Below are 14,452 nucleotides of genomic sequence, written 5' to 3'. Positions count from 1 at the left end.
GAGCATGTGAATGCTTTAGTGTTCTCTGCTTTCAATAAAACCGACAGAGGACCTACTGGCCTTTTCAGCTCAGAGGACATCAAAAATCATTTTTGACAGCAGCTTACAAAGACCTTTGACACAACCTGAGGAACTGAGAGGCACTTCTCCTCCCACGTAGTTATTTCTGTGAACAAGGTTTCTCAGCATTTAAAACCTTAAAAACACTGGAAGCAGGAACAGGGCTGAACCTTCTCTCACTTTAAGTGATAAGTCATGATCACCGGCGGATTCAAAAATTAGCCAAAACAAAAGCCCCATCCATCTCAAGACTGCATTCACAACACTGAATTATTAAGAATTAGTTATACACATATTCTGTTTTATTCAAATGTGTACTAATGACTGTCAGGAGAACTCAATCCAAAAGACCTTTTTAAGGCTTGGGGCCTGTGGCAACAGGAAGTACATTTTTCAGCTCCAATTTCTGTGTTCCCGTTGCACAGGGAGGGGATGAGATGGGAATGAACTGTCAAAAAGCAAAGGAATAAGGTGAAATTCAATGGTGGAAAGCTCATTCGTGGGGTACTTTTAAGCAGATGATGGTATTTAGACTATAATGCAAACATCTGAGAAAGTAATAAATCAACATTACAATGTACCAGAAATTATACCCTTCTGACTAATCAAATGCATTTATATCAACCTCAAATTATATTAAAAAATTTCATTTTTCAAAAATTAAGAAACATCCATGTCACATTAATAAGATGAAATAGTCATCTAAAGGTTGCTATGGGAAAACTGGTTCAATAGTATAAGTGTGTTTTGCCTAGGCTGAATTACTCTCTCTAATTATTCAATCAGGCACATGCTATGAAGCAATTATTCTGCAGGGGTAATTAAAAGTCCTATCCTAGGTGAGCCTGGCCTGATCAGGTGGGAGGTTTAGGCTCTCTTTCCCGGTCTTGGAGACACCAACTGGCTCCTTCCTCTGATCCTGCTCTCCCCTTCCTGCCCTGGACTGGAAACATGCTTGGCTGCCCTCACAACCGTGTGAGCCAACTCCAAGTAACAAACCCTCACCGGGTGTACTGTGGCCGTCCCTCGTCTCCTATCACACACACAGGAATGTATCCCCTCCCAGTTCTGCTTTGAAATCACTATAGAAATAATAAAAGTAGTACATAACGTCCCATGTCCCCAGGGGTGGCATCCTATAACACCTGTCATACAGCACAGCATCAAAAACAGGATTTCACCCTGGAATACTTCGGTTAATGAGTCTACAGTCCTTACTCAGATTTCATGAGTTCTGCATGCCTCCTGTATGCATGTGTGGTTCTGGGTGGATTGACCCCATGTGTAGACCTGTGTTGCTGCCAAGGAGCAGCCTCGTGCTGCCCTCTTAGAAAAACCCACCCTCCCAGCCTCATTCCTGTTTCCCCAACAACTGCTAACCTGCTCTCACCTATGGTTCTTACACTTCGGCAAGGTTAGGGATGTGGAATCACACATCTCATGACCTTCAAGACTGGCTTCTGTGCTCAGCAGAATCCCCAAGATCTTGCTAGCACCCACCTTCAGTTTCACTGGTGTTGCTGCCGAGGACTTTCCTACGGCACAGAGCTTTATTTACGGGCAGCCCAGGCTTTTTAATCTTTAACACCAGAAGGGCACATGGGGTATTCACAGGTTTGGGTTATTAAAACTAATGCTGCCATGGACATTTATGCAGAGGTTGTGAACACACGTTTTCAATTCTCCGGGCTAAACACCCAGGAATAGGACTGCTGGGCCATACAGTTAGTCCTGCCAGACTTTTCAAGAGCAGCTGCCCCATTTTACATTCCCACCAGCTGTGGATGAGAGACCCAGTTTCTCCACATCCTCGCCAGCATGTGGTGGTGTTACTATTTCTCATTTAATCATTCTGACCGATGTGGAGCCACACGCTGTGTGGTTTGGACTTACATGCCTTTCCCTGATGACTAATGATCATGTGCTCACTTGCCATCCAAATCTCCTCTTGGGCAACCTATCTGTTCACATTTCCTGCCCACTCTCTAACTGGGCTGCTCTCCTGCAGGTGAGCAAGCCATCCATCCCTGTCAGGTGTATGGTGTGCAAGCCTTCCCTCCACCCCGTATGTAGCCTGTTTCCTTCATCTTCCTTATTGGTCTCTAGAGGAGCCTAAGTTCAGCATTTTCATCACTGTTTTCATGGGCAGTACATTCAGTATCAAGTCTCCTACAGCTGCATCGGCAAGTCTCACAGCTGTAAACTGACATCTATGCTCCATTTCAAATTAATTTCTGTTCCAGGTGTGACATGACACCAAGGGTCCTTTCTCTCATTCTTCTGCGGATGTCCAAGCCCTGGCTCCAGGTGTTCAGGGGCTGCACTTCCCCCACTCACTGGCCTCTGCACTTGTCAAAGCTCAGTGGGCCTAGTTCTAGGCTCTCTGTGATGTTCCTTCCACTCATCTCTCATCTTGTTTTCTAAAAACGATGTGCTCAATTCACTCTTTAGCAATCTTAAATCATGTCCTATACCTTTAATTATATGTTTGCCATTTTGCTTTTTCAGTTCCTATTAAATAAAAACCAAAATTAAGGAAAAGTGGGAAAGACTAGCTTCACAGACTATCCTGATTGTTTTAATTCTAAGATATGTTAATTACCCATCATACACTCTCACATAAAAATGGTATCATTCAGAAGTAAGAGCTACTCTGTGATGTGGCCCAGTGACCTGTGACTAAGGGTCACAAGAACCACTCCCTCTCTATGGACAGTGAGTATGGGGCCTCTAGCAACCCCCCCAGGGGCAGCCAAAGGACAGCACTGCCCCCAGGGCTCCAGGTGGTAGAGACACACTCAATCCTCGAAGCGTGCCTTACCTTCCCTGTGCAGACGGGCAGCCCACCGCTCAGAAAGGCTAATGTAATAACCTGCCCAAGCTCACACAGCCAAGTTCGATTTGAGCTCAAATCCTCCAGAGACTAACAACCAACACCAACAAAGCAACAGTCCATAGCCCACTACTTTCTGAACATCAGACTTTCCTGGGGAATCCAGGGGTCACCCCCAGAGAGCTCAAGGCTTTTGTTTTTTAATCATTTTCCCTGATGATTCTGATGGGTGTCCCTGGTTTCAAACAACAAACAAAATCACACACATATTCAACCCTGTGTAAGAGGCACAAATCCACTCCATTCGCTGTTTCCCCACAATGCTAACCTATTACGTGGCTCACTTCCTACAGCTTAACTTGTCATGTGGCCATCCCCCACACAAGCAATCTGTCCGTTTCTCAAGGAGGTACCCCGGCTACTTAGGTGAGTGCACAGTACAGGCAACCCTGCATGTTTGACACATGAATAAATTCAACAATAAGCTCCATGACTGTTCAGTGCTCTGGCTCTTGCCTCTAGCTAGATTCCTTGATCTCATGCTGCTGGGCCACGTGCTCAAAGAGACCAAGAGTCAAGAGCCAGGACAGAAACCCAACAAAACGACACCCAAAGGACAGCCTAGGGCGCTGCAATCCACTCAGGGTGACCATGAGGCCTGGATGGTATTAGACCCTCAGTGAACAAGAAGCCTTAACAGGATTAATCTCTTAAACCTCATAAGGGTGTTGAGGGTCAAAGTACACCAAGTGCTTATAGGCAGGACCTCAAGGACCGTGATCCTTACATCTTATTTTATTCTCACTGTACTGAGGAGACCGGAGCTTGGCAAGGGTATGAATGTGCCCAAGGTCTCCCACTTATGGGTAATAGAGCCTGTCATGCTCCTTGTCACCTGTTAGCCAAGACCAGAAAGGATCCGATGTCAATCACTGCTAACACTTACCCCTTCAGGGTTGGGTGTTGAAACTATTTTATTTTGATGGATTTAAAACAAGACCTCTTCAGCTGTCAGAGGCATCATGCTAACATTTTCCAAGGTACACTTACAACGCGGTCTTCAATGTCTCCTCTGTTTCGGGAAACTGCTTGGTGACCATGTTAGAGGTACCTGTACTAGAATTTAGAACACAAATGGTTCTGTCCCCTTTGTCCATCACTCACATAAAACAGGACTACCATTTGCATATATGCCAAGGGGCTCAGTTGAAGACTATGCAAAAATTAACAAACCACAAAAACAGAAGACCTAAATATTTTCTTGAAAAATGCTGGATTTAAACTATTTTTCACAAGTCAGTATTTTCCACTTTTTATTACAAAAAAATAGAAAAGAAGCTGGTTTGACACAGAGAGCTTTAGGACCACACCATGGTCAATGCAGGCAGGGACCCAGGGAGGAGGAAGGGCAGGGGCACCCAGGACAAAACCCAGCCGACACAAGAGGAGCTCAGCATATGACGTGCAGAGTGCCCAGCAAGAAACACACAGATCTTGGGCAAAGAGAAGACGACAAATCACATCAAGTCAGGTGAACCCAGAGTTTTCAACAGTTATTTGGAAGAGCTTCATGTCAGATCTCTGTAAGCTTAGAGAACTTGATAAAAATTCTAACTGAATTAGCTAACTCCTCACACAGATTTCAGGGGCGCATAACTGGATTCTGAATGTACACGTGTACATGCAGACACACATATGTGCATGCATACACCCAAACCTACATTGTGTCCTAACACAAGAACCCCTTCAACATGGATGACAAGAGAGCTTAAGGCTTGCAGCCAGCTCCACCCTAGTGAAACAGCACGCTGACTGGAGTTTGAAGCTGTTGTGAGCTCAGAGGGGACAAGCAGCCATCAACTTGCCAGTCTGCCACGGGCATGGTGGGGCAAGGGGTTGACTTCCTCCCCACCCAAGAATTCTGGTGCACTGGGAGTACCCAGGAGAATGCCTCTTAAGCTCCCCTGCAGCATGGGGCGCCCCTGCAAAGTCAGGTTCATATGAGCAGCATAAGCGGTCTGTCCTTGCTTCCAGGTCCTAATGACCAAAGGAAACGTCCACTGGCACTGCCTGCTTTTACTCCACACTAGTGTTCATCCAGGAAATAAGAAGCCAACTGCCGGGATCCCTGGGTGGCGCAGCGGTTTGGCGCCTGCCTTTGGCCCAGGGCGCGATCCTGGAGACCCGGGATCGAATCCCACGTCGGGCTCCCGGTGCATGGAGCCTGCTTCTCCCTCTGCCTGTGTCTCTGCCTCTCTCTCTCTGTGACTATCATAAATAAATAAAAATTTAAAAAAAAAAAAAAAAAAAGAAGCCAACTGCCAGCAAGTCTGATTAATCATCAACAGAGGCATGCCCGTGGATGTTCAGCGAACCAACATTCGTGGCTGGGGTGAGGCAGATACCCTTCATCAGCCGCAAGGCAGGAAAGAAAGGCCACAACTGTGTTCTCGGCCTCAACCTCACCTTATGCAGGCAGGCGCTAAGAACATGACTATCCTAGGAGAAACTAACCTTCCAGACACACATTTAAATTACTTAAAATACTCACAGCAAGTGCCTCTGAATGTTATGAGAATTCACTGAAGTGAGAGCCCTGCTCCCGGCAGAGAAGAAATGCCCCACCCTCAGGGTGCTCCCAGTTGCCATGTGTACTAACCTGAACCTGGCAGGGACCTTGCTGACAAGGTTTTCTCACAGCGCTGGCTAATTTACCATGCCTCCCTCTCTCCACCCGTGTGAGGCAGGCAGCTCAGGTATGGCTTCTATTCACACACGGATATCCAGCTTTGTGTTTCATGGCTGGGGGAGGAGGAATCCTGCCAGAACATTGGAAAAACATATGGAAACTTTTCTGCTTCCCTCCCCCCTACACCGAAGTCTCTCTGCACCACACTCTGCTGACAGCTGATCCTTTTGCAATTCAAAGTAACATTTGTGAAGTTCAGCTGGGTAAAGCTGATATAATACAAATTTTTTATAGAAAAAAAATCTCAATTAACAAAAGAGAGCTAGCAAAAATCTCAAGTAACTCCACTTTCTATTCATAAGAAAACAGGTTTGCAGATGCTTCTGAAACTCCACAGATATGCATACATTCCCTAAGCACATATACTCTCTTACCAGCTTTCACAAACGTACTCCTGAATGGCACACAGGAACCTGGGTCATACAAACATTATATGGTTGCATTCATTCGAGGAATATAAAAAATAGTGAAAAGGATTAAAGAGGAAAGGAGAGAAAGTGAGTGGGAAATAACAGAGAGGGTGATAGAACACGAGAGACTCCTAACTCTGGGAACGAACAAGGGGTAGTGGAAGGGGAGGTGGGCGGGGGGAAGGGGTGACTGAGTAATGGGCACTGAGGGAGGCACTTGACAGGATGAGCACTGGGTGTTATACTGTATGTTGGCAAATCAAACTCCAATAAAAAAAATATACAAAAAATAATAAAGGAGATGTCCTTCCCCCCCCAAAAAAGAAACTCATAATACACTATGTTAATTAAATTTAATTTACATTTTTATAAAGCTCATGTATTGTAAATGCTTTTTAAATAAAGTTGGATATTGTTTAGTTTTTTCAATAAAGTTATATTTTGCCAAAAAAAAAGGAATCTGGGTCATAATAAAACACACCATGTGCAGTCCATTGTCCTTACAAACACTGAACTATTCACCAGGGGAGCACTAGCAGGGGAGCAACCCTTACTTACACAGTAACTGAGGTCTTTAAGCCCCAGAGAGGCAAGAGGGCTACTCCCCTACCTTCCACATAGGGTGGTTCCATTCCTGGGAGCCACGATGCAGTCAGGCTACATTCCCAGGTCCCCACGAAGCAAACAGAGCCCTGAGACAGGTGTTCACGGATGGGAGGTAAACGGGAGCAAGGCTCCATTTCTAGAAACAGGATGTGCCAACCTGCAACTGTCACCCCACAGATTCAGAGGATCCTATATCAGAGCAGCTCGTGCCCCCAACATATACACAAAGCATTCAAATGAAATACTCACTGAAATTTGTTTTACAGGGTTTAGTTCCATTCTTTGCAGGTTAAATATTAGCCATAAAAAACATGACTCAGAACAATATTCTTGGGGATAAGGATAAATTAGCATTAAAAATTTACTTCAAAAAATTATTTCCAATATCTAATGAGATGAGCAAGATACAGTAAAAAACCAACTCCCCCAAAATAACCAAGTGCAACAGAGAAATGGGGATAGCCAAACACAACAAATTTCAACCACTAGCAGCTTAAGAGAGAAGATTCTGGAGCAGACAGACCCTGGAGGGGTCGAGTTCTAATCCCAAATAAGTCATGCTATATGGTGACAAAATCCTCTGGATGCACGCTCACAGTCCCAGATCAGAAGAGCACCTTGGTTAGGAATGCATATTCTTTCTTCTCCCTTGCAAGGAGCTGCAGAAATGACTACCAAAGAAAAAAAGTAGGAAGGGAAAAACTGAACGACAAGAGGGACTCCTGGGTGGAGCAGGTACTCTGTAGCAGGTACCACACAGAGGGCGTGGGGTTGCAGGTGACCACAGCAGTGAGACCTAGCACCCAGACCCTGGCCTCTAATGCCATCTTCCAATAAAGAAGAAATGACAGACTCTAGGGCTGGTACAGGGAGCATGCAAGCTGAGCCTGGAGCATCTTATGGCACTAGGAAGGAAGGAAGTGCTCAAGACAAACAAAAACCCCAAAATGATGGGGGAGGGGCATGTCAAAGGACAAAGGGGCCACCTAAGAGCACTCCCAATGGCCAAAGCTGGAACATCTGAGCAACAAAATATAGGAGTATTGGATTCTAACCCAAAGTATACAATAAATATCCCTGAGTCAACACTGATATACATAAGTAAATGGTTCAATCAATAAAAGGGGAAGAAGAGACAAATCTCCTGTGCAGAAGCACAACAATATATCCAGGAGGTAGAGCATGACACCACCACCACCACCACCCCGCCACCAAAGCTGGGGCTGAGCTCATGATGTCCTTCCCAAGAGCACAGGATGGCAGTGGGTGGAACTTGACAGCAGAGAAATCTGAAGACTGTCACCTCAGCCCACTGACATAGGGCAACAGAGTCTGGTCATGAGGACAGCATGTGCTCTCAGTGAGGTGTAATCAAAGAGACACATCACCTCTGAGGTCATCCTCTCAAACCCCACAATCCCAGTCCAATCATGAGAAAAGCACCAGATGAATCCCAATCAAGGGACATTCTACAAAAGACCTGACCAGCACTCCTCACAGTTATAACAACCAGGAAAGTCTATAAGACCATCGTAGACCAGAGGAGCCCAAGGACACAGGGCAACTAAATGTCCTGTGGACCTACCCACAACACGATGACACTATGAAAAGCATTATGCTAGTAAATTCCAGAATTTAGATGAAAAAAAAAAATCCCTCAAGAATACAAATTAAACAATACTGACTCAAGAAGTTCCACATTTTTTAAAAAAACTGAATTCATAAATCTCTGGCAAAGTGGATCAAACATTTAAGGAAAAAATAAAACATCCTATAGAAACATTTTCAGGGGCACCTGAGTGGTGAAGTTGGTTGGGTGTCTGACTCCTGATTTCTGCTCAGGTCATGATCTCAGGGTCCCAGGACCCAGCCCCATGTCAGGCTCCTCCCTGGGAGTGGAGTCTGCTTGGGATCCTCTCTCTTTCTCTCTCCTCCCGCCCCTCCCGCTACCACTGGCAACAAAGACAGTTTAAGAAAAAAACAACAGACTGACATCCCCTATATAAAGGGAGATGCAAAAACCCTTAACTACACATTAGCAAATCAATCCAAAAATACATAAAAAGCATAATATACACTATGACCATCAGGCCTATTGTGACAGAAATGCAGTGTAACTCACTCTAACAATATAACCAAGAAGAAAAGCCACACAACAGTCTCAAGGAGATAAAGAGCACATGAAAATTCAATGCCTGCTCACGATTTAAAAAAAAAAAAAAAAAAAAAAAAAAAAAAACCATGATATCAAGAATAGGATTTCTTCAATCAGATAAAGAACAAAAGATTTACAGTTAACACCACACTTAATGGTGAAAGATTGGATGCTTTCATGCAAAGATCAGAAATAAGGTAAAAATACAAAAAAGTACGCACTGAAATGGGAGATCCTAGCCACCAAAGTAAAGTAAGAAAGGGTAGAGAAAGCTGTTGAGAAATAAAACTTTCTTTATGTAAAAAAAAAAAAAAAGTATGACCACATACATTCCACTTGCTTTTAAATTCTACATAAAAGCTACATAACAAGTGAATTTAGAAATAGTGCAGGATAAAGGTCGGTCGTCAAAAACCTACTGTACGCCTACATGCTAGCAATAAACAACTGAAAACTGGGATTTAAAATACAGTACCATCCGGCAGCCCCGGTGGCGCAGCGGTTTAGCGCTGCCTGCAGCCCGGGGCGTGATCCTGGAGACCCTGGATCGAGTCCCACTTCAGGCTCTCTGCGTGAAGCCTGCTTCTCCCTCTGCCTGTGTCTCTGCCTCTCTCTCTCTCTCTGCATCTCTATGAATAAATAAATAAATCTTTAAAAAAATAAAATAAAATACAGTACCATCAACAACAGCATCTACAATTAGGGTGTACTTAGAGAAAAATTTAACAAGATAGGAGTAAGAGCTGCACACTAAAACCAAGACGTTAGAGACCTGTGTAAGGGGAGAAGACACCATGGTGGTAAGGTGGCAATTCTCTCCACATTGATCCACAGACCCCAATCAATGAGGTATGAGTTATTCTAACACTAGAGAAGTACTCCAAATTCTGAGAACAGGCATGATCTAAGAAAACGTTTGACTGTGTGTTTCTTATCTGCTTTGGTTATCAGATTGTATCTGAGTCATCAGACTATGCTAAGGATTCCACAAATCATATGTGCATAAGCTGTGTGTTTTCCTTGGCTCATAATTAGCCCTGTCACGCACAGGTATCGTGATTAGGTCACTACGAGTGTGCAGCTGTGTAGGTAGTGGGAAAGAGAAACCTATGTATAGAAATTAAGTAGAAACATCAAAAATTCAAAATTTGTAAACAAGTCCATCATGGCTGAGACCAAACCATTTCTTCACGATTCAAACAGCCTCATCTGGAGTTTGTCACATTCCCAAACCTACTAAATGCTACCCTCCTGATTAGAAAGGTCAACGGCCCAGAGTAGAGACACTCTGAACACAGATGTCTGCTAGTGCCCCAACGCGCGAGAGAGACATGTTCAGAAGGGGACCCTCTCTATCCACAAGCCACAAGGGCCCCAAGAGACTTTCCACAAATATCCATCAACACTGAAAACAAAAGGTCCTCTGGCAAATAAAGACTCAGCAACCAGCAGAGCAGAGGGAATTTAAATAATTCTTGATCAAATGTTTCAGTTCTCTGTGGGTAATCAGCCTAAAGGAAAATAAAACAATTTTCCTCCTCCATATGTCTTGTATGACATAGCTCTCTAAAGGAAAAGATGATTTTGAAGAGAAACCACTTTTATGTCTGAGTATTATAAAGAGTCTGCTGACTTACCGCAACTGTTTTAAAACTGTAGAAACAGAGGTGCCTGGGTGGCTCAGCTGGTTAAGTATCTGCCTTCGGCTCAGGTCATAATTTCAGGGTCCTGGGATCAAGCCCCACGTCGGGGTCCCTGCTCAACGGGAAGCCTGCTTCTCCCTCTCCCTCTGCCCCAACCCCTGCTCATGCTCTCTCTGTCTCTGTCTCTCTAACAAATAAAGTCTTTAAAAATAAATAAATAAAATTGTAGAAACACACTAAAACTCTAAAAAAAAAATTAAGTTTTTAAAAATAAACTTTTGTAGGGCAATTACATCTTAATAAAAATAAACCATTTGTACACAAAAATATAAAAACACACTTTTAAAAGAAACACACAAAGAAACACAAGCATTTTTCTAATTAGCCAGTACATCCATTAATGAAAACAAACCTGGAACACCCAGGTCTGTGTTGCTGTCTGACCCATCCCTACAAGACACCGCTGGACAAGCAGGTACCCTGTCCCGTGAGCTGGGCACTGCTTGGCACAGTCCTGCCAGCCTTCGAGCAGCCATCCACAGGGGCAGAGCCACACTCAGCCATGTCCTGCTCACTGTACTCTCTTCCAATAGCTGTGTCTAGCTTCAAAGAAGTGCCAAGGAGGAATTTCTATACCCATCTATGTAAGCATCCCTGTCCATACACCTGATCCCTTCAGTCCACACTGTAAGACAGAAAAGTCCCTGAGAGGATGAGCCTCCGTATAGGGACTGCACAGCTCATGATGGGGCTCTCCAGCCATCTGCCACTTTCAGCACCAGCGTGAAGGCAGCCTCAGCGGTCAAGCCTTGGAGGTTATGCAAAATCCGAATCTGTGGTGCCCCTTCAAGGAACTAAAGCATCTACCTGCAGTGATCCAAGTCCATCTCCTTCTCCCCCAGGGAGGGCACCATCCTTGCATGGAACCCCTCCAAACACCCTCACAGACATTTGTAGTACAATGAGTAAGCTTTAGCATCAAAGAAAAACATTTTCTTTATTTCACTGCTTTCTCTTGAATTTATATAGTAAATCTCATACAGGTGCAGAATCTGAAAAATCTGGATCCTAGATGGCAGGTGAGGTTGGCTGCATTCTGTTGCCTTCTGCGTTCCAGGGAGTAAGGAGACGTAAGGAACTCTTAGAGTTAAGAGGACAGTCCTGTGTGGGCCTGCAGTCAGCAGACACCAGCAGGTGAGTGAGTCTTGGAGTGTGGAGGGCCTGAGCTGCACACCGCGGGGTCGGGGCTGACCTGGGCCACAGGCAGCCTCACTGAATGGACGGGCAACTGTTTGAGGGGACAGCTTCTCATGTACTACCCAGAATCTTTTGTACCTGAAGAGACCTCTACATACCTCCATCTGTCTGCCCCAATTATACTCAGACTCCCCACCAATCATGCACAACAAATGCAAATGGACCTAAGGGATCTTAAGTTCTTCTTAAAAGCATATGGTTTGCACATAAAATTATCCAGAACTTATATACCTCTAATTTTTATCTTAAATACCTGAGGCCAAATAAGTATTTGGTAAAAGTACTTCATTACTCAGAATGTTAAGTGATTTTTAGTTTGTTTTGGAAACTTCCCTCCTCTTTGTCCCACTCACCATCCACACTTGATACGTACAATTTTCAATGATTTCTGTGTTCACAAATTAGTAACTTGCTAATTAAACTATATATTTCTTCACTGATATACTGGGATTAAATTCTTATCTATTCTCCCCAAAATTTTATGCTAGCAGTTTTCAACTCTCATTTCTTTAAAGATCATATGTATACATCCTATTTAAAACCATGCCTCTGGGATCCCTGGGTGGCGCAGCGGTTTGGCACCTGCCTTTGGCCCAGGGCGCGATCCTGGAGACCCGGGATCGAGTCCCACGTCGGGCTCCCAGTGCATGGAGCCTGCTTCTCCCTCTGCCTGTGTCTCTGCCTCTCTCTCTGCCTGTGTCTCTGTCTCTCTCTCTCTCTCTCTCTCTCTCTCTCTGTGTGTGTGTGTGTGTGTGACTATCATAAATAAATAAAAATTTAAAAAAAACACTTTCATATATTTAAAAAAAAAAAAAAACCATGCCTCAGAGAGAACAGAGAAAGGACTGTCGTCCCTTTTATCACTCTCCTGTCAGTTTCTGTATGTAATCATTTCACTAACAATATTGAGACCTTGTGCCATAGTAAATGCATTCTATAATGGTTTGATTTTGTCACCAGGACAATTCTTTAAAGGTAGAAAACCTAACTGACAATGGATTGACGAGATTAGACATCTGAGTCAGTATCTGAAAACTTTCCTTTTACTCTACCTCTTGTTACTCCATGAAATCTTACACGGAGAAAACCATAGCAGGTCTAAGCCATGGCTGGCAGCAGGAAGCACGGTGGAATTTCTACTGATGGGGTCTCCCCACTAGCCCTGCAATCACAAAAATGCTGAAGAGAGCCGAAAAAGCCGGTTGCTTCCTGCAGCCTGGAAATGCCTTTATCCAAGTGAGCCACTCCGTCATCAGACAACCCAAAGCCCAGAGGAATATGGCACACCAGTCTAGAGGCACAAGCCCAAAAGAAGCAGGGCCGCTTCCTCCCCCAACCATTAGCTGCATCCTTTAAACTATAGGAGAGGCCAAAAGAGCCCGAAGGCAGGCCTAGGTCACTTTCATCTTGTCCTGTTTTTCAAGAAGAGGAAAAGTGAAAATGGACAGCTGATAAAACTATGTGACCTAGCCCAGGTCACCCCAAGGCTTCAGACCAGGGCAGCCTGTGTGGCATGAAGAGGCCTGTTCTCCCAAGAATATGGGGGCCCTGCTCTGGACACAGAAGGAATCCCAAAAGAAGGTGCTTGCCAGGTCCAAACCACACCTGCAACAGCACTCTTCAGACCTTGAACTCGTCCACGTGACCCTGCTGGAACTGTCACAAGTATTCAACAGCGGGATGTGGATGGATGTACTTTGTCTACATGTCTCCCAAATCATGAAGAGTAGCTCTTTCAAGCACAGGTAAGAAAGTGACAAACTAAGGAGACCATCATCCACACACACCAGCTTCGTGCCTATGAGATGGAAGCTGCAGGTCATGCTTTCCCTTCTCACTCCTCAGAGTAGCAGTACCCAAGAGAGGTTCTGGGGGTCGGGTGGGCCAGGGGCTCTGAAATCCAGTACAACACACTGGTCATCACATTTACGAGACACTACTGGGATTTAGTGAGTGTGGGCCAAGAAGATTAAAATATCCTTCAGCACATGACAGAGACTCATCTAACAAAAAGTCTTGCTGCACAAACTTCAAATGTCCCAGATGCTCATATGAGGAAAAACATGATTGTTAACAACTTTCTGAGCCTAAAATCTTACTCTATTCAATGTTTATACACAAAATACTTTTGGATAGTTCTACTGTAACAAATTTTCCAGGAATTCAAGTGTAGAAAAAATTACATTTTGCATTATTTGGAACTTCATCAAGCATTGCTCATCACTTTGTAAGATTCCACTTCTACCTGGTACCTGAGTTCCCAGCATTGTGTGGTCAAGCACAACAGCTCTCCCTGTCACTACAACTCCACATACGAGGTTTGGGCATCTGGCCTACTCACTGCCTCCTTATGTACTTCACCCAATAGTTTACAAGTCAAAAACACATATTATTTTATTATACCTTCTACCCTTTTGTTTCTCTTCACATTACACCTAAGACATTACACTCATTTTTCCATTACAAATATTTTCTAAACATCATATTTTAGGGTAAGAAATTATTCTGTATGGAAGATGCTGGTTCTGATAGGGTTGAGTGTCCCTGCCTGCAGAGAGCAAGTTCAACAAATGTCTGCTGGCAGAAACACAGGGCCAGAGGCCTGTCTCAGAGCAACACCGTGGACTATCCCCTCTTCCCTCAGGCCCAGAGAGGAGGTGTGGGGCCATGCAGTGTGGCAAACACACGAGAACACTCCAGAGTCCTTGGAGACACTGCTAGTTATATCCACACAGCAGG

General features: G+C 44.4%; 1 protein-coding gene across 4 annotated transcripts in view; it reads right to left on the bottom strand.

Moving 5' to 3' along the window:
* Positions 1 to 14,452, bottom strand: part of BANP (BTG3 associated nuclear protein) — a 105,780-nt gene that overhangs the window by 58,685 nt on the left and 32,643 nt on the right. The window lies entirely within an intron of this gene.

This window comes from Nyctereutes procyonoides, unplaced genomic scaffold (assembly GCF_905146905.1).
Source record: "Nyctereutes procyonoides isolate TBG_1078 unplaced genomic scaffold, NYPRO_anot_genome, whole genome shotgun sequence".
Lineage (NCBI taxonomy): Eukaryota > Metazoa > Chordata > Mammalia > Carnivora > Canidae > Nyctereutes > Nyctereutes procyonoides.
The sequence above is the reverse complement of the archived record's forward strand: the minus strand, read 5'-3'. Positions and strand labels throughout refer to the sequence as shown.